General features: G+C 45.3%; 1 protein-coding gene and 1 long non-coding RNA gene across 10 annotated transcripts in view; one reads left to right on the forward strand and one right to left on the reverse strand.

The window, feature by feature from the left end:
* MRTFB (myocardin related transcription factor B) overlaps positions 1–21,194 on the reverse strand; it is a 199,408-nt gene that overhangs the window by 149,666 nt on the left and 28,548 nt on the right. The gene's annotated exons all lie outside the window — the stretch shown is intronic.
* Positions 7,759–17,707, forward strand: LOC131500609 (uncharacterized). Of its 2 annotated transcripts, none has more exons than XR_009256385.1 (5): positions 7,759–8,568; positions 12,884–12,947; positions 13,326–13,393; positions 13,787–13,931; positions 17,094–17,707. It is a non-coding gene; the product is annotated as an uncharacterized LOC131500609 (long non-coding RNA). The 2 variants fall into 2 exon arrangements; XR_009256384.1 differs by lacking the exon at positions 17,094–17,707 and adding an exon at positions 14,411–14,786.

The raw sequence follows: 21,194 nt of genomic DNA on the forward strand, positions 1-21,194 counted from the left end.
CGGCTGCCAGGGGTGGGGCTGATAATAAAAGGGAAGCCAAGGAAATGTTGGGGAAATCTACAGAACGGTTATAGATCTTTTTTGAAATTGTTGTCGTGTTTCTTTATTTTGGAGATAAAGAGACAGAGTGTGAGCAGGGGAGGGGCAGAGAGAGAGAAGGAGACGCAGAATCCCAAGTGGGCTCCAGGCTCTGGGCTGTCAGCACGGAGCCCGATGTGGGGCTCGAACCCAGAACTGAGAGATCATGACCTCAGCCAAAGTCGGCGCTTAGCCACCCGAGCCATCCCGGCGCCCCAGAATGGTTACAGATCTTGACTGTGGTGACACGACTCTATATTGGTCAGAAACTAGAAACGTATGCCCAAAGCAGTGACTACTACCACAGGTATATTAAAAATAAAATTTTAAAAATGATATTATAAAAGATTATTTTTAATATAATAATACTGTAATATTTTTCACATAATAGGAAAGAATGAGAAAGCTCTCCAGGTGACAGTGACAGGGAAAGATGTCAGACAGAAAACTAGAAAAAAAGAAGAACATAAATTTATCCCTTTTTGCTAAAATGAAACTCTAGATGCAGACACGAGAACGCAGTAGAGCGCTTCTCCCCTGTGTGAGTGAGCGGGGGGTGCGACGGAGTGGCTGCTGGCGGAGGGAGAGCAGATTTAGTATCGTGTTACTACCGTCCCTGAACATGTGGACAGATCACTTACGTTTAAAAAGGAACGTAACAGGGGCACCCGCGTGGCTCAGTGGGTTAAGCGTTCGGCTTCAGCTCAGCTCATGATTTCATGGTTCATGGGTTCGAGCCCCACGTCGGGTTTTGTGCTGAGAGCTCGGGGCCTGGAGCCTGCTTCCGATTCCGCGTCTCCCTCTCTCTCTGCCCCTCCGCTGCTCATGCTCTGTCTCTCCCTGTCTCTCCAAAATAAATCAATGTTGAGAAAACTTCTTTTAAAGGAAACATCCTCCAACATACGCATATACCCTCTCTTTGTGTCAATGATGAAAATACTGAGCTGAACAGAGCTAAGGCAAGCCTTGCAATAGAGTAATAGAAATCTTTCTTAAACTGATGCTAATCCATTACTCCACACCGTTTCAAATGCACGAGTTACAAGAAGGACAACTAAGGGCAAGTTACCTAACCTCCCTAAGCCTCTTTGTAAAATGGCTGTAAATATCATCTCCCTTGAAGGGTGCAAATTACCCTTCAACGTATGTGAGACAATATACGTTGCGTGCTTGGAGCCATGCTTGGCACTGACTCAGTAGGCATTCAGTAATCGCTCCCTGGCTTCATTTTTAGTGACAGCTGTATCCTAGCTGGTATATTCACCTCACTGTCACCAAATTCAGTCCATATTTCACGTGATCTTGTCACATAAGACCTGCATTAGTGAAGGCTTTCTTCTCTCTTTGTTGGGCTGCTTGGGTTCCAGTTCCAGCTCTGGGATTGTCTAACTGGTGGGCAAGAACTTTCAAAGCCACAGGATCTCGAGGTATAAATGGAAGTGACAAAGACTTACTGTACAGGATTAAAGGGAGAAGTGGAGACATTAGAGATGTCAGGTGCACAGCGGAGCTGTGAGCACACAGGACGTGGTCAATAAACACCAGCAACTGGCGGTATGACTTTGTCTACCACATTCCTGCTTCCCTAGTGCATGAAGTAACATAAAGAGTATCACAATCCTTATCTGAATTTGGTAAAAACCTCATGCTAAGCTTCATTTCTAGCTTGTCATAACTTTCTAATTATACTTCAAACTTCCAAAAAAAGTTTATTCCTACCAACTGTGCAGACACACAAAAATATTCTGATGAATAAATGATAATAGCGTTTTCAAATCTCCCTAACACAGGCTTATGGGCTAGCTCTAAAAGGAACAGAAGTTGAAATCAATATGTATATGTCGTATTGTCTTCTCTGACATCTGGGACTTAACAGGCTTTCCGTTTCTAGAGATCTGGCAGTAGAACACGGCTATATGTATAAACTAAAGTTTTCTGAAAGAAAAGAACAAGCTTATTTTTAAAGAAAAGGCATTGTTCTTACATCACTTCTTAAATCTAGGTACCCAAACTAATCTCAATGGATTACAAGAATCCAAAAGTTGTTTGTCGTTTTTTTTTCAAGTACTATCAGTAAAAGGTCTCTGGGTACCTTTTTATTCCTTGTAACATTGTTACCTCTTAAGTGTTTTCTTAAAGTAGGCAGAGAAGTTCAGGATTTTGAATTTAGTCCTTGAAAGTAATTATTTAGGGTTACAATATCTGTACTGGAAATGACTAACTACCTGAAGGGGAAGGCAGCTCAGATTGCTGTGTTCCACAAGCCCTTTGTTTTTTCAAGCAACGTTACTTTAATTATTTCCTATAAATACATCATTGTCCTTAAGAAAAATATTTTTCAGATAAAGATTAAAAAAAAATCTTTAATCATGACTTGGAACACAGAACTTGGATCATCACTTGGAAATGACCTCAGCATATTATAAACCTTCTGAAACAGATTTAGTGCATAAAACCCATTTGCCAAATAAAAGTAACTATTACACGGAATTTCATTAAACAAGTTATTTTTAAAAGACTTAAGAGTTTTTATCTTTTATTTGTGGCAACAGAATATTTTTAGAAAATTCTGGGATATGGTAAAAAAAAAAAAAAAAAAAAAAAGCCAACCGGACAGAAGTGAGTTGTTAGCCAGGGAGGGCTTCTGCTCACCCTCAGCCATCCATCCCCTCTCTGAGGCCACCGTCCCCTCTCTGAGGCCTCCTTTCCAAAAAGAAGCCTCTGGCTGACATGACCATTGTCTGCTGGGCCAAGCTTTCCATTAAACCATTAAGATTTCCTTGTGAATCCCAGAGAGACCTGGATCCGCAAGGATTTATCCCCAGTGGAACTCTGACCATGAGGCAGTGGGCAGTGATGGCCTTTCTGGACGGGCTGGGCAGAAGGGGGGCTGGTGCCGCCGTGACATGCCCCCTTGCCAAGATGGCTCAAGGAAGGTAAAGGCAGTTGCCCCCAGCCGACTTCTCTGAGACAGGCAACGGTGGGCAGACACTCAGGTCAGTGTAACGTTCCAAGTCGCTTTCTTCCCAGCGTATCGCTCCGTTAAAGGCTATAAACCTTAGTATGGTCTTTGAAGCTGCAGGCAAGTGGTCTGGGGGCGGGGGGGGGGGGGGGGGTGTCTTGATTTGAAGTGCTAAGGCAAATCCAACAGGTACCGCAGAACAAAACAAAGGACAAATTTCACAGTTTTGAACAACCCAGCCCTATGCACAACAGCAAAGTACTCAAAGAACATACAGGAAAAACTCTAACAGGAGAAAGTACAGTGGTTACAAACAAATATTTATAGAGAAAAAATGAGAACAACCCATTGCCCATCAGTAGGTTAAATAAATACTGGTACATGCATTTCACTGAAATGCTGGTATAAATGAGGGAAAAAGACGGACCTTGGTATACTCAGAGGGGAAAAAGTCCATGACACAGATTTAAGTGGAAAACTTGGCTCTAGTGAACAGCAAGGATCGCGTACACAAACGACACATGGGAAGACCGGGCGAAGAGACTGGGGCAGGTACAGAGAGGAGCAGGGAGGCTGGCAGGCAAGAGAAGGCAAGGACAGTCTGTGCGAGGCAGGCTAAAGAAAGAGGAAGGTGGTGAGAGGAAGAGAGACGGGGCAGGAGACAGAAGAGAAGAAAGGGGAGGGCAGACACAGAGACCAACAGACACACAGGGACTTAATCACAATGGTTATTGCTCTGAGCACCCGATGCAGGAGCCACGGGCCACAGATGTCTGCTTAGACTTAAATTAAATTAAAAATTCAGTTCTGCAATCATCCTAGTCACATTTCAAGGGCTCAACAACCACATGTGGTTAATGGCCACCACCCTGGCAGCACGGAACAGAGCGTCTCTGGCACCACACAGACGTCTCCTGGGTAGTGCTGCTCTGTACCCTTTGGTGTCGTGTAAACTTTTTATAGTGAGCGTGTTATACTTTTGGAGTCCGCAAGGAGAATAAAGACATTTCCAATCTGAAAAAGAAACACACAGGGTTTTGGTCCCGCTGTCCCATTCTGCATCTCTCTAATAGTTCTTTTTCAAACAGCACAGAAGGAAGTTCAAAAGGGAGTTCATAAGGGCTTAATGATCTAGATGCTGCCAATTTCTCGAAGTTCGTTGATTGTTACTAAGTCAGTTAATACTTAACAAGAGTTCAGATGCCACCAAAATAAGGAAGACAACAACATAGATTTGGAACGTCGTGACATCGCTCTTATTCTCTAAAATCTAAAAAAAAAAAAGGTCATGTTACTCATTCTTAGTAAAGCAAGCACAGTTGAGAGAAACCTCTTACAGTTTAGACCAACATTTTAAATTGAAGCTTTTCTTCAAAAGAATAATAGCATTTAAAAATAGTATTCATTTTTTTCTGATTCAATTCAGTACAAAGTAGAGAAGAAAAAATAAAGCCAAAAGTTAACAAAGAAAAAGTGCCACATTAACTGTAAAAGAAAATGGCAATGCTAAGAACCAGTTTTCAAATGAAAGCTGTAACACCAGAACAACAGTTTCTAAAGACTTTTTCATGTAATAGAAGTTTGGATCATCTGGTGGGGTTTTAAGAAAATAACACTTTCCTAAAGAAAAGTTAAAGTCCAGAAAAACATAAGGCACATATACGTTTACGGGAAATGCACAAATAACATTTTGAGACCCTCTGTCCCCTCCAAAAAAACCACCGACTGCTGCTCAAAGATTACAGTCCCAGTCCCTCCTGCTGTCCCCAGCAGCATCCACTTACCCACTGGGTCCAAGGGCAGATCTAATCTGGGCCCTCAAAGTTCTCCTGAAAACCCTGCACAGTATCACATCCACCTTCCTTCCTAGGTAGCTACCTGCTACTCTCCTGCCGGACCCTAAGTTCCAATCACAACCATGTGTCCAAGGTTCCTACCATGGGGCTTTGCATAATACAAAAATATACAAAGTCCCAGTAATTAAGATGGTATAAAATGACACAAGAATATATTGTAGAACAGTGGAGCAGAAAGAACTCTTGCACACTGAGCAATCCGAATACAAGACAAAGTGGCAATACATACCAGTGGAGAAAAAGATGGGACTATGCAATCAGAGATGCTGGTTCGTGCCACTGGTTTATTCGCATGGAAAATTATTCCCTATCTCATACCACACACACAAATAAATTCCATGTGGATTAGACTCATGCTAAAGAGCAGAACAAACTTTTACAAGAAAATATGGTAGGATCTCTTTATGACCCCAAAGTACTCAGAGTACGGTGGGATTTATTAAACATGATGCAAAAAGCCAACCATAAATGAACAGACTAATAAATGTGACTTGATTAAAATGTAAACTTGCACACAACAAAGCACATCATAAAAGATAAGCCACTGGGAGAACATACTTGAAATGCAAAATATCAACAAAAGATAAGCAGCCAGAATATATAAAGAACTAAAGATACATAAGCGGGGGAAGCAATCCAATAAGAAAACACACAGAAGAGAAACAACTCACTGAAGAGGAAACTGAAATAGCCCAATAAACATAGAGAAAAGATGCTCACACTAGAAAACAAAAAAATGTACTACAAATTAGCAAAAAAAAACAAAAAACAAAAACACACACCCGGAAATTTGACAATACCAAGGCTTGGCAAGGATATGGAACACGAGGAACTCTCAGACATTGCTATCAGGAGCTGTACTTGGTACACCTGCTCTGGAGAATGATCTGGCCACATCTCGTGAAGTCAAGGATGCACATGTCCTATGAACCAGCAATTCTACCTCTAGGAAACTCGAAAGAAGATGTTAAATATGCACAAGAAGACAGTATCACATGCTCATAGCAACACTGTTTAATAGCAAAGCATGGAAATAACCAAAACTCCCACTGACAGCAAATGAACAAACTATCATAATCCTAGAATACCAGAAGCAAAAATGGTTAACAGTAGCGAATGACAGGAATTATTGCTACACACATCTGTACGGATATATCTCACACACAACAGTTAAATGAACAAGTTGCAGAAATATACACAGACTATGATACCACACTGCACAAAGTTCAAGATGCACAGAGTAAATACACTGTTTATAAATATACACGCATGTATCGAAACCCATGTAAGGGAGTAACACACTCTCACTTCAGGATGATGGTTCTTCTGCAAAAGGAAGAAGGGGGGGGAAGCATCTGGCAGGGCTACAGAGGGGGCATCAACTATTTGCAAGACATTCTGTATCACTTTAACGTAAAGCGAAGGTAGCAAAATGTTAAGATTCCACTTAAGCTAAGCAGAGATTATATTATTTTCCGTATTTTTCTAAATTCATATATTTCAAAGCTTCAAGGAACCTGCATTTTATTTTATTTTATTTTATTTTTTTAATTTTTTTTTCAACGTTTTTTATTTATTTTTGGGACAGAGAGAGACAGAGCATGAACGGGGGAGGGGCAGAGAGAGAGGGAGACACAGACTCGGAAACAGGCTCCAGGCTCCGAGCCGTCAGCCCAGAGCCTGACGCGGGGCTCGAACTCACGGACCGCGAGATCGTGACCTGGCTGAAGTCGGACGCTTAACCGACTGCGCCACCCAGGCGCCCCAAGGAACCTGCATTTTAAAGAAAAGGCAGCAGAGGCTGACATCTACAAAGTGGCTGTCTCCTAACATCAAGCCTGTGGTTATGGACAGCTTTTCTTTTTTCTTGCCTTCTATATGTATACATATATTTTTTTTCCCCCAGAAAGTCAACCCAGATACTTCTAGTCCAATTTCTTCTCCTATCTTACTCCCAAAACCAACACTGTATTTTCTTGCTCTTTTGGGTTCTTGGAGGGCCTACTAGATGCATTCTCACTTGTCTATAAATTATGCATTAAATGCCTACAATGTGCCAGTTCCTGTGCCAGGAGCTGGAGAAACATACACTGTCTCTTCCTCCACAGAGGTTAGCCTCAAGGAACAGGAACATTAAATAAACATGGAAAAAAACTATACAATTAAAATTGTGGGAACATTATGAAGGAAAAGAACAGGTGCTCTGGGCCCATATAATAGAATGGCCCAGTTTAACCTAGGTTGCATAGGAGGCATACGCAAATGCCAGGAAGGAAAGGATGGAGGGGCGTTCCGGACAGAGACAGAAACCAGCCAAGTGTCGTTCTCACTAGGCTGGCGCAACTCAAGGGCAAGGATTGCTTCTGATTCTTATCTGTGCCCATGACTTCATTGGTGCTTGAACAAATGCTCTCTGGCTGATTCTAAGGCAGCCTCTGAGCAATCAGGAGATTCTGTGCCTGTAGCTCTAAGGCAGGAAAGCAGTCCCTTGGGGATGGCCCAGGAGGTGAAAGGAGTAACAGAGAAACAGGCGGAACAGAGTCTGAACCCACTGTGTATAGAAACTCACACACATCATGCTCCACATCGTGACAGAGCTGAGCCTTTTTCTTCATGTGTCCATCGTTTATCCACCTCCTTCCTTGTACAGTACCCTCCCCCCTACCCTATTCATCAATTCAATTCAATACTTTTAAGGGGATCTATGTGTGCCAAGCTAGGGGCATTAAGACCCACATAAGCATAGCCTCTGCCACCAAGAGTTTTCCTTCTAGACCAGTGGATCACAACCAAGGGTGACTGTGTCACCCAGGGAACAATGTGTGGAGACATGTTTGGTTGTCACAATGCAGCAGGACAGGAGGTGTGCTACTGCCATCTAGCATGTAGGGTCCAGGGATGCGGCTAAGCATTCTATGATGACTCTTGCAGCGACAGTCTCCCACAGCCAAATGTCAGCATTGCCAAGGCAGGAAAACCTGGGGAGATGTTTAGAACCGTGTAGAAGTTGACTGCTAAAGCAGGGCAAATGTCAGGGGTCAAAAGCCAGAAGCCAAGGAAGTCAAATGTCAGAGGCGTAGGAGAGTGGTAAACACCAGGTCATTGGATAAGCAAAGAAACAACGTCAAGAGTGCTGAGGTTGAGGAACTTGCTCTGGACAATGAGCAACGTAATCACACCACAATGCCAGAAGAGAATAAAATGTCGTCCAAATACAAGGTGCAGCATCTAATCTAGAATCAGGGGTGCAAAGGTGCCCTCGGAAGTGACATCTAATTAAAAACCTGAAAACCAGATGAGTTCGAAAGGGATGTGAAGACGAAGGCAGGGTAAAGGGGCCATTCCAGACAGAAGGCACAGCCGGCGGGCAAGCGGGACTACGGAACGGAGGAACACATCTGTACGGCGGAAAGTGGGAGGGGCTCCGGGGCTGGAGAGGCGGCCGGCCCGATCATAACGGGCTTGTGTGATGGCTTAAGAAACACAGACGTTATCTTTAAGGCAGTAAGAAGCCACCGAAAGAATTTACACAGAGGAGTGACACGAACAAGCTTGTTTTAGGACAAACGACTGCTAAGAAACTGAGTAGGAGGGAGCTCCTGACATCCAGACGACAGTCATGGCCTAACGCTGCCCCTTGGAACGGAGGGGAGGCATTCAAGAGACACTCAGGTATTAAGCACCACTCCAGTTCTCTGCTGAGTAATTCCAAGCCCCCCAGACTCCAAAACCTTAAAGTTTTTACATAATTCATCTGTGGCCCAGCCTAACCAGAATTATGTGGCAGCAAACCCAGAACCTGAACTTACTTGAGGCTATTAAGAGCACATTTATCCTATTTAATGTGAATATTTCAAGACAGAAGGACAAATGCTTGATTATGGGGTGACGTCCCAGACCTCACTGGGTAGCATATTAACTTTTTAAGATTCAAAGAAGTCCGTATTCCAAAAATGCAGCTGGGCCCCAGGGTTTACGATAAGGGATCGTGGACTTACACAAGGTGCTAAGTAAACCGTTGTCAAACTCCAGTGAACTGGGCAAAGCAGTTTTCTGGATGATTATTTGTGCAGAATATTTTTCTAAGTCACTATCCTTACTATCAACAGCATGACACTTCCAGATACCACATATATACATACCACATGATTTATTTTATGTAACTTTCCCTTAAAAACCTAGAAATTTGGCATGCGATCCTAACAGACACAGCAGCAGGATATGGGGAAAGAACTAAAATTGTTTCACCAAAATTTATCTGTTGACTTCATCATTCTCCATCCTCCCCAGGACCGCCACATAGAAGGCAGAGTAGGTACACTCAGTCACAGTGAACCAGACCTTCACCTTAGTAGAATAATTCCAAGTAAAGCCAGTTAGGAGTTGCAAGAGCCTGAGGTCACCTCCCAATCACTGCCAGCACAGCCACAAACACATCAGTGACCGGATACTTTCTCAGCAGAGGAGACCTGGCCCCTTTGTACTTGTGCCAGGTGGTCGCTGGGCACAGCGGCAGTGGCGAGGAGGGCGGGCCTGGGTCCCGCTCTCATTCGTTCCCTCCTTCCCTCCACACGTATCTGTGTCCCAGGCACTGTGTATTCTAGGTGCTCAGCATCTAACACTTCGTGAGACAGACGTGGTCCCTCAGAGGTTATGAATTTTACCAGGGCACAAGGAGATGACACATGTAATTACAACCAGGTGTAAGAAGTTAGGATGGGAAAGCATAATGATGACAATATGCAGCAGAGAAAATATGCAACGAAGTCGGAAGGGAAGACTCTAGAGAGACCTCTTTGAGAAAGTGATACTGAAACAGAGACCTAATGTATAGTTAGAAATTTTGATCTGAAGGTACTAGAAACAGAGGAAGAAGTTGAACTGAAGTAAACCAGATGACAGGAGAAAACAGTGGTTGAAAACTAAGGGTGGGAGGGGAAGCCAGAGGAGGCCTGAGCCAGCAGAAACATGTTGGAACACAGCCTCCAGTGCGGGCTGGACACGAGCTATCGTCTATTCATCCTCCTGGAAATGGGACGACGCTTGCTCATGTTCTGAAGGTACTTTGCACTTAAAAAAAAAAACACCAAACAAATGTGGGAAGTGTTTTTAAAATACTCAAACACTTATTTTATGCTTATGTGAGTGAGGGGAAGACGACCCTTCAAATGTGATAAAGTACACCTAAAATGCACTTCAAGTGGACTAAATAAATAGTTGTGTACTGAAACACTGAGAACACTGAGAGCGAGTCTGAATGGTAAATTAGGTCAGCAGTATGCTGCCAACCTTGTAAAGCACTATGGTCTCTGGCAGAGTATAAGAAAATCATAAATTTACCAGAAACATAACTGAGATATTCGGATGTCAATGGAGATGACTTGGGCACATTAAAGTTTCCAACCACAAATATACCCGTGTAAAGCATACTCTGTATTTTGAACCTACGACAGCTGGAAAAGCAAACGCTAGTGTTCTACCCCAACGACCCCAAGGAACCAGCCATTCACTGCCACCATGTTTATTCAGAGGCCCTTGTCATCCCACGCCAGAGTAGCAGACTTTTAAAAACTAGTGTTAGTTGGGCGCCTGGGTGGCTCAGTCGGTTAAACATCCAACTTCAGCTCAGGTCATGACCGCACGGTTTGTGAGTTCGAGCTCCACGTCGGGCTCTGTGTTGACAGCTCGGAGCCTGGAGCCTGCTTCGGATTCTGTGTCTCCCTCTTTCTCTCCCCCTCCCCCACTCACACACTGTCTCTCAAAAATGAATAAAAGTTAAAAAAAATTTTTTTTTTTAAAGAACTAGCATTAGCCATTTTAGTTCTATCTGTGTAATACTTTTTATCCTGTAATTCAAGAGACCTTCTAAACCAAAAGAGCTCTCAGCTAACTCAGTACACCCAGGAGAATCTGGGGGAAATGAAGCCTGCTGCATGGGGAGGCAACGCCTCACAACCTCACAGGTGTTACTTAGTTTCTCTGTGAATAGGCTTTCCTTCCTTCCTTCCTTCCTTCCTTCCTTCCTTCCTTCCTTCCTTCCTTCCTTTCTCTCTTTCTTTCTCTCTTTCTTTCTCTCTTTCTTTCTCTCTTTCTTTCTTTCTGTCTTTTGTTAACTCCTCTCCTCCTCAGCCTTTGCTGGAGTCCCGTACTGACCACGCAGCCCCTCCTGAAGGCCTCAGCGACTGGGCCTCGTGTGTACTCTCCTCTCTGCATAAGCCCTTGCCGTCGGCTGGAGAAGTTGGACTTCCCTCTCGCTTTCCAGGGTCCCAGAAATTCAGCTTCCTCGACAACGGGAACCTTCCCATCCTCTCCAACCCCCCACGAAACAATCCCATGCCAGACTCACCCTAGAACCCGAACTCTGCGACGACACTGTCTCCTCGTTCTTGATGTCCCTTGTACCTCTTTGTTCAGCCCACCTGCACTCCCTCCCTCTCTCCCTCCATCAATTCCACCCTCAACTAATATTCACCAAATACTTGCCTTTTGCCAAGTTCTGTTCTGGGTATGGGGGGAACACAGCACTTAAAAATTAAGACATAATAACTCACAAATACACAAATAAGGAAATAAGATGTATACCGTCAAAGAGTGATAAGCACTGCAGAGACAAACAGAAAGGCAGAGAATGGGGATGTTAGTACTTGGCAAGAGAAGCCCCATTTCAGAGAGGGTGGCCAGAAAATCCCTGGGAGGAAGACACCTGAATAACCCTAACCCTGAAGGAGGTGAGGGATCAAGCTACAAAGAATACTCGTGGGGGCGCGTGGGTGGATCAGTTAGTTATGTGTCTCTTTTTTTTTTTTTTTAATTTTTTTTGATGTTTATTTTTTTTAATTTTTTTTAATGTTTTTTATTTATTTTTGAGACAGACAGAGACAGAGCATGAACGGGGGAGGGGCAGAGACAGAGGGAGACAGAGAATCAGAAGCAGGCTCCAGGCTCTGAGCCATCAGCCCAGAGCCCGACGCGGGGCTCGAACTCACGGACCACGAGATCGTGACCTGAGCCGAAGTCGGACGCTTAACCGACTGAGCCACCCAGGCGCCCCTTGATGTTTATTTTTGAGAGACACACACATTGTGTGAGCAGGGGAGGGGCAGAGAGCCAGGGAGACACAGAATCGGAAGCAGGCTCCAGGCTCTGAGCTGTCAGCACAGAGCCCGACGCGGGGCTCCAACTCGCAAACTGGGAGATCGTGACCTCAGCCAAAGTCGGATGCTTCACCGCATAGGCGCCTCCATGAATCTGACTCTTTTTTTAGGCTCAGGCCATGATCTCACAGTTCGTGCCTGTTTGGGATTCTCTCTCTCCCTCTCTTTCTGCCACTCCCCTGTGCTTGCTGTCTCTCAAAATAAATTAATTTAAAAAACAATGAGTACCCGGAGTACAACGGGGACAGAAACAGTCAGACTTCTGCTACAGACTGACCCCTCTGGCTGCTGCGTGAAGCACAGGCTGCAGTGGAGAGAGAAACCCTGGCTCGCTCTCACCTTGCTTCTCCTAAAGCCCCATCAGGGTACTTCTCAGCCCCACAGCCCTCGAGCTACCGGACTTGGAGAGGGGGTAGGTATCATCCCTGCTATCCACCATCACTCCCCCACCTCCCTGGAGGCCCCTGGCTTCGAATGTCCTGTCATCAGACCTCCCCCACTCCTGTGGCTGCTATCCAACACCCCCTCACCCCCATGACCACCTGCCAAACCAAGAATACTCCTCGGTCATCACTTTCACGCACCTACCCTCTGACCACCACCTCCTAGATTTCCAGCTCACTTTCGTCCATAACCTGGATCCGACAATCCATTCACCCTCCCGGGACGTCCACGCCACTGATCCTACCACCCTTTTACTGTCCGTCATTCCTTGATATGGTCACTTCCCTCTTCCACTTAACAGCCAGTCCCTTCAACTGCACTGCTGCTTTGTGCCTGCTTGGCAGATGGTCTATGACAATTATATTAAATCCCACTCTGCCCCTGCCCAGGGAACAGCTGATGGCATGGAAGGAAGTCCAAAGACGTCAAGAGCAGAGGACAGCTCTTGAGTAGGTGAGAGGGGCTGGTATCCAGCACAGAAGGGGCGCCCCAGACAGGGCCTGTGGGGGGTGGGGGAGGGAAAGCTGAGCGCAGGGCACAGGTTCTGCTGGGTGGCAGCGTTTGGCAGAAGCTGCCTTCTGGTTGCTTCTACATTCCCAGTGGGCGGGAGCCAGGCCATGCAGTGAGAGTGAGGGAACGACAGTGGAGGGAGGATGGAGGAAAGGAGAGAGCAGCAGAGCAGGCCAGCGAATGACCGTGCACGGTCCGTCTTGGGTTACCCAGCCCTCCTCTGCCCTCACTCCTCTCTGCCAGCCTGGAACCGGGCAGGGGCGGTGGAGGGGAGACGGCCGCTTCACCGATACCAGTATTTAACTCCGCTCCCCCATGCAGATCCCTAAGGCCAAGCACTGCTGGACACAGTCCGAAAACAGAGAGGATTCTGTCCCCGACGCCCGCAGGTTAGTTCATTTCAGGTGGACTCCCAACGCTCCTCAGTAAACCCTTTACTCCCCGCTGCTTAATGCCAACGCCAGAGCCCGCAGCACGTGAGGATCCCTGCTTTCTTTAGGTTCCCGGCAACACCCCTTCACCCTGAGCAGCTGAACGTGGCTTCCGTTTTATCGAGGGCAAAGGTCACTTGATGTGAGTGAGCTTCTTCACAACTTCCTTTCTCTAGGGCTCAAACCCCCTGCGTGTTTAACATCGACTGTCCTTTCCTCTTGGCTCACAAACGCTCTTCCCTTTGTTGTCCGGCCAACCCCACCTCTCTCTCTACTTCTTTCGGCCCCAACCTACAGAGCTTTATTCAGTCATCCTACCCTTCCTGCCTCTTGAATTTGTTACATGCACAGGTTATGAAGAGAAAAAGGTATTCCAGATAAAAGAACCAAAATCAACAAATGACACGAGCGGACGGAATATGGAAGATGCGCGAAAACAGCTATAAACTGGTCTCACTACACAGCAGGGTGTGCTGGAGAGTGACAGAAAACAAAGGTAGATGGGGAGGGTGGGACAGGATCACAGTGCAGGCTGATCATTTCTGAACAGGGAAACAGTCCTGATGGAAACAGTGTTTAAGGGAGATGAGACTCCGCACAGGATGGGATGGGAAAGAAGGGACTTGCACTGAAAACAGGAACAGGATGAGGGGGTTGGGGGCAGGGAGGGTGGAAGGCAAGAGGGTGAGGCAATCATCCTGACAAGTATACTGAGAGTCTGGTCAAATGCAGAGGCGGTGAGAAGGAAGAAAAGACAAAAGGCATTTCCCTTTAGGGCGCCTGGGTGGTTCAGTCACTTAAGCGTCTGACTCTTGGTTTTGGCTCCGGTCATGATCTCACAGGTCCGTGGGTTCGAGCCCTTACATGGGGCTCTGCACTGACAACAACGAGTGGACTTGGGATTCGCTCTCTCTCTCTCTCTCTCTCTCTCAATAAATAAATAAACTTAAAAAAACAAAAACCAAAAAACAAAAGGCATTTCCCAGGAAGAAGTGGATAGCACCTGGTGACTGACAGCACACCGTGGACACAGGGCAGCCTGAGTCCCCTGAGAGAGGGGTACGAGTGCTTGGGGATGGAAGGAACGGTGCTCCACTGGTGACCTTGTTAAGGTCACTGCACTCAGAGGCCGGACGGGGCCAGGGCCTCTGAGACCATGTGATTCAGCCCCCTCACTTTACACATGAGGAAGCAGAGCCTAAAAAAGCGCAATGATTTGTCCAAAGCCTCCAAGCAAGTTGCCAAGGGCTGGAACTGGAGCCCTGACCCCTGCCTCCGTCTACTCCACCTTGCTGCCTCCCCTATAGGGAAACAATGCTGCGCTTCCGATTTGCCCACTGAAACCCCTGGGGGCCCCACCACTGCTGATGCCATTCGCCCGATGGAAGCGGCCGCCTGTGGCCGCCTGTGGCCTCCGCACTTACCTGATCCAGGAGAGTCAGCTCCTGACCATCAGGCGGACAGCTGCTGGGCTGACTCTACCAGGACGTTCCTGAAGACGAGCCTGCCTTGCCCTTGCATGGCTTGCCCAGCTGAGACTGTGTTACGTCTCTGGACGGTTTTGAAGTTTCTACCAAGTACCAAGGTGAGAGAGTAAACACGACATAACCCTACTCCAGGGATCATTAACGTGATTTGGAAACTAAAGGGCAAACTATTGACCCTTATTGTTTCCTTCTTCCCCTCCTGTTCCTACTCGGTGACAGAAGTTCGGATACCATTCGCCCCTTCTGTGTCGGCAATCTTAAACCTTGTGTATGCTTTCCTGGCAAAGACTGCAGTGGTGCTTGGTATTCTTCACAGTGTCAGCACACAGACCTCCGCTGATAACAAAAAGTCATCCATAATATTACTAGCAAGGCTTCTACGTTTTCTTTTTCCCAGACGATGTTGATTAGTAACACAGAAGTTTCTAGGTAATCTCCCGGTGAACTTTGAGCCTCGACAGAGGTTAACATGAGTATAGCTTCCAGTGTCTTATGGAAAACAAGCACAATTATTTACACTAAATAAATACGGACAACTTACTTGTCTCATTTCCTCTGTCAGTGTCAAAAAAAAGACTTCAACAAGCTAACACAGACTTCAGCAAGTCATCCATATTGAAAGAGATATTTAGAGTGGACTATCCTGAACTACTTGAACTTATTAACAACTACCTGAATGAAGTCAGTAGATAATCCGGAATAATTTTATCACAGAGGAATTTAGCATTATTTTTTTTTTTCTCTTCTTGCTATTTCAAAGAGCTGCAATGACAAAAAAATTTTTTTGAAGAAAAAATTATAAAATCTGCCAAATCCTTCCTTGGAAAATACTGACAATTCTGTGTTTTCAAAGAACAGTTTTCAAAGACCAGCCCCCACAGAAACGACAGTAATGCGATTAAAAGGTACACAATTTAAGTACTGAACTTGACCCCTCAGTTTGTTTTCTTCCACCTTTATTTCCTCATACTATCCACTCTGAAATTTATTATTTTTTACCACATGCTGTGAGCACCTCAAAAGCTTATACTGAACCTCTGTTTGCTTAGCAGCCTCAAGATTCTCCTTTGTGACTAAGTGTTCAGTTTATTTTCACACACGTAAACTAAGCCCTTGAACTTGGGGTGAGGAAAAGCATTGGGCTCAGTTTGGAAAGGAAGGAACTACACAACAGCTTCCTTTAGAACAGCCTGCATTTTCAGCTTCCTGTATGAAAATAATATTGTATTTTTATAGTAATTGCTAAGAAACAATGAAGAAATTATAATCAAGCCTTTGTATAGTTAAGCCTCAAATCCCTTAAAGAGCAAACAATTTCTTCCAGTAATTTAGATATTTAAATCAAGCAAAGAACAAGAAAAGAGACGAATAAATAGAAATGTGGTACAAATCTTAAAGTGGATTATACAATTTTCGGATTACTATAAGGAGCTCACATTTTCTTTCACTGAATGACAGGCATTAAGACTTTCAGCTTTAAAAATCCCAAATATCAAGCTATTGCATTTAGTAGAGATGACGGGGGAAAGGTTTTCTTTGTCAGTGCAGGGGATGCGACCGTTGTTGTGAAACTGTTTTGATTCAAACACATAAACACACACGCGCGCGCACGCGCACACACACACACACACACATTTATTATTAAACACAGCTTTTCAGACTCTAAGTGAAGCAGAGATAATTGAGTATTCTGTTTAAAAATAGAATTCAAATGCCCCCGGAACCTGGGATCCGAGGGGAGGGAGAAGGCGCCTCCTCGGGGCCGGCTCTCGCGGGCCTCTGTGCCACAGCACAGCCACAGGCCCGGCAGTCGGCTTCCACGGCCATCCCTCACACACGGGTTTCAACAGCTAACACGTGCACCGCCAGAAAGCAGCTTCTGCTGTTCGTCACTCTGGGTTCTCTGCGTGCATAATTCAGTATGTTACTACCATGCATTTAGAAGTTTCCTACCAAGGGTTGTTAAACGAACGGAAGCTCATAATGAAATCCAGCCTCTTGTTCTCCCCGTATTCTTGCCTGCATGCTGGTGCTTCGTCTTATTCACGCATTCGAGATTCAAGTGTGGGAGAGAACGTCATTCCCCTGGGCCACTCAGGAAAGAGCAACACAGATGTAGAAAGCTCTAGAACAATTTCCTGGATGTTATTTAACCTGCCCTGATCCCACAGCATCCAGCAGCCGACCTAGCAGCTGGTTCACAAATCCACGGCCCCGCAGAAGCATACGGCCCCTGTCTAGGAGACCAAAGCCAGGCGGACAGCAGCCCGACTCACAGTAAGCTCCAACACGGCCAGCGCCACAGTCCACTGCTACGGCCCAAACTCCGCCAAGGAGAGGGGTGCCTGGAGGAGAAGCTGTGGTAGCCAATGTCTGGAACGAGCGCTCAGGGTTCCCTGTCCCTACCTGGCATCAGACACCTGGAAAAGACGACGAAGGAAGGTGCGCCTTCACAGTTCCCAATAACCCTTACCGCGTCCTCTCCCTGGAGCACCCTGTGCCATACTGCCCCTGACCCTTCTGCACCCTCCTGGCCGGTGACCGCCACCCCACATGCACCTTATTCACTGGTTCACTCTATCTTTTCATGTGCCCATGAGGGTCTCAGGTCAGCGGGGTGAGGAAGGTCATCTGCTCGTCTCTGTGTTTATCCCTGGTTTCCAGCACAGTAATTGGCACGGGGCAGTCCTTCAGTATTTGTTACTGAACTTTTTGTTGGCGAGTTGTCAGAGACCGAAATGAAGTCTATTTTCTAGTACGTTCACCTCCAAGCCCCGCCCCCAACCATGCCTACCTCCTACTCTATGTCTGGTGCTTATTCCTCCTATCTGATGAAAACTACTATTGGGGAAGGATATAATAAATCCTTTCAACGTGAAAGGAAAAAGATATGTGGTTGACCTCTCCTAGTGACCCTACAAAACGATGGCATGTCAATCACCTAGATGTGAATGGAAGAGACTCCCGGTGGCAGCCCGGAGGCATACCGCGGGCAACTGCTTCCCTCCTACACACAGCCAGACCACTGCATGAAGTTTTCAGGCTCGTTTTTTCCCTGCGTCTTCGGCCCCGCTGGCTCTGTCTGCCATCTCTGTCCCTGGTGCCCTAGACCCACCTGAAAACACGACACAACTTTAAATAACATACTGAACAACTGCATGACAGCCATACAGTACCCTTCACTTCCTATCTGTCCCTTTACATTCTCGGCAAAGGCGGGAGCTGCCTGAGGGCAGGAGCCACGTGTACTTCTCTACACTGGGTCCTAGCCAATGCTGAGCACACAGTAGGCATGCAACAGGGCGTTACACACAAGATTTGCAATCCAGCAAGCATGGGAAATGTTTTACAAACAGACTACCCTCACTGTTACAAAAGCATCCAAAATAACCAGAAATCTGGAATGAGCAATGATAATATTGATGCCGTTAAAAAAGCAACACACGTTTCCTTACAAGCTTTACTAAATGTCAGACTCTGAGCTACGCCCTTCACAAGACAGTCTCTCATTTAATCCTCATGACGTTTGGAGATGTCCAACACCTCAGTTACACTGTGAACTGGGGCAGTCGGCAGACTGACTGCAGAGAACATTCAAATGGCTCATGAAATCAAATATTTAGCATCCCCCAAATATTTCTTAACAGTATGGCTAAGAAGATGTAAAGCGATTTAAAAGAACTGCTTTAAAATACCTTTTCATCTCTGAGTCCAAACCCATGCAGTTTCCTTTGTGGGCACACCACCTCTGTCCCACCCTCCCTGTCGGTCAGACAAATCTCGCACACCCTGAAAGTCCGCTCAAGCATCGCCCAGCTCCTGCAGTGCTCCCACGGCACCTCGCACATGTCCACATTCTACCAGCGGCCCTGATCTGGTCCCTGTGTCTGATTATTTCCCCAGGAGAATCTGAGCTCCTGGTGGCAGAGAACCTTGTCTTTCCATCTGGGTACCCAGGTCTCTAGCACAGCATCTACCACACAACAAGTGCACGGTCACTGTTTGTCTTCGAAATAGTTGTAAGAGTAGCTTTACAATTTGTAGTTTGCAATGCCTATCTCTCACAGAAGATCTGTATCAAGATCAACATCATAACTTTCAACTCAATAATTTAAATCTGTCTCCATAGCAACTCGGCAAAGTGCTTCTTACAATACTGAGAAAGGCAGGCTCTAACTTCAGGTTCAACGCACTGAAATACTTCACAATCATTTGCTTTTGTTCTTAGCAGGAAGAGACAGAATGACAGCATTTAACTCTCTGTAACTTCTAAGAACACTCTAACTTCACCATTAACAATAAATCAAAACTTATTTTTTTCTAACATAACTAGACTGTCATCTCCATTAATAAAGAGACAGCATCTTATTACTTCCCAAATTGAAAGTATCTGTAAGAGAACAATACATCTAATGAGGGCCATAGCTGTATTTCAGACTCTGACAGACCAAAAGATATAAATTGTGACACTCTATTTTTAAAGTAAACATCACTTCTTTCTGACAGTTGACCTTTTATAAAAGATGTCATGGACAATTCTAGAAGAGATTAGAGGAGAGACTTCTATGGGCGAATGTAAAACATGGCCCAAATTAGGCAAGGGGGTGGCATAAAACAACTCAAGACCTCTATCAGTTCAGTAATTTTAACTCAAAGGCAAGGTAAAATGAATTCGACTTTTCATCTTTCATTATAATGGCTGCGTGCTTTCTGAAAGTTTGCTGATTTCCAGGATATTAAATTTCAAGTTCTGGGCATTTGTTCACTTTTTTTTCCCCCCTTAATACTTGGTTGGTTCCCTTCCTTCCTTCCAGACGCTCCCTCCACCCCTAAGTATTAGACCTCTAAAAACGACTGGTGGTACCCTGACGGCCCTAAGTTCTTGTAAGGGTAACAAAGCAGAAATGTAAATATACCTCACGGATAGGCTAACTCTACTAACTATACACTCCTATTTCTTTACTACAGATGCCAAAGAAACATAGATGATGACCACACATCCTACCTGGAAAAGCTATCTAGGGAAGGGGAGTTATTAAACCCTAATGGAAAAGATCTCATCCGAAATTTAGTATCTTTCAAAGCTTACGTTGAAAAGCCCGTCCTTCTCAAATTTTCCTCCCGGAAATAATGGTATATTAACAGAAACAATACTCATTTTTTGGTTTTGGTTTTGTATGACAAATAGGATGCTCCGCTTTATGGGTGAAAGCTCAACAATTTAGATAATGAAGGCCTCCGATAATGCGGAGACTCACTGACACGCTCAAAAGGCAAGATTCAGCTGCAGCAATACACGAACAGAAATTCACTGCGCCGTCCTGGTGAGTGCAGCATACACAGACATCAATCCACTGCAGGAGCCTCATTTATCATGTTTACTCATGAGTGTTTCTGCTGCTTTTGAGCAGCATCCGAGGAACATGAATTTCCGCAGTAACTTAGGAGACCAGGTCACCTGGCTTCTAGAAGTCTCTATCAGAAACTCTAAAAAATGGTGAGAAGAATGAGAAAATAAACTTGGCCCACACATTCAAACAATTTGTCCTTTTATAGGTCCCTCCCACCTGAATAAGTAATGTTCAGTCTTTTGGGCTGAACTATGGTTCAGAACCTCACACCTCAACATTCTCCATGCTACATACCACGTCAGAGTTCACTTGTAATTTGTGCCTGTAAGTTTTTTTTTTTTTTTTATTCTGGCTCAAGAGCACCCTTTGAAAAGAAATGGTCATCCATTCATCAGGTAGACTATGTATGAATACGTAACATCATCAGGTAATTTTGTTATTTTTTTTTCCAGTAGCACATCGTAGTCTCTGTGCCTCAGCATCCAGAAACCAGGCAGAACTTAGCCCACAGGGAGGTTCAGTACCACATGACTGACTCAGCACAGCTTTAATTCTGTGTAGTACCCTACAGTACAGAAAGACGAAGCAGGGGCCAGTCGCCTCTTTAAAAGTGCTCCTTCAGTTCCAATAATTTCAATTTCAGCACCTAATTTGCTGTGGCTCTGCTAGACTGGCTTAGTGAAGGCATTAAAAGCGGACTGTGTTTGTAGCCAACTGGCCTGTGTACCTAATGTAAAAGGGTAGCTACATCACAGTGACATCCCATTCTGACTGCAGCAGTGAAAATGGGACTCCATGGAGGTATCCCAGGGATCCAAACAAGTCCGTGGACCTAATAAGCACAAGGTAATACCACAAAGGCTGTCAATAACACTAAGAAAACACCTCAGCTCATTCTTCTCGCTCAAATGTTCCCGGAGT

This window comes from Neofelis nebulosa, chromosome 18 (genome assembly GCF_028018385.1).
Source record: "Neofelis nebulosa isolate mNeoNeb1 chromosome 18, mNeoNeb1.pri, whole genome shotgun sequence".
In the NCBI taxonomy this organism is placed as follows: Eukaryota; Metazoa; Chordata; class Mammalia; order Carnivora; family Felidae; genus Neofelis; species Neofelis nebulosa.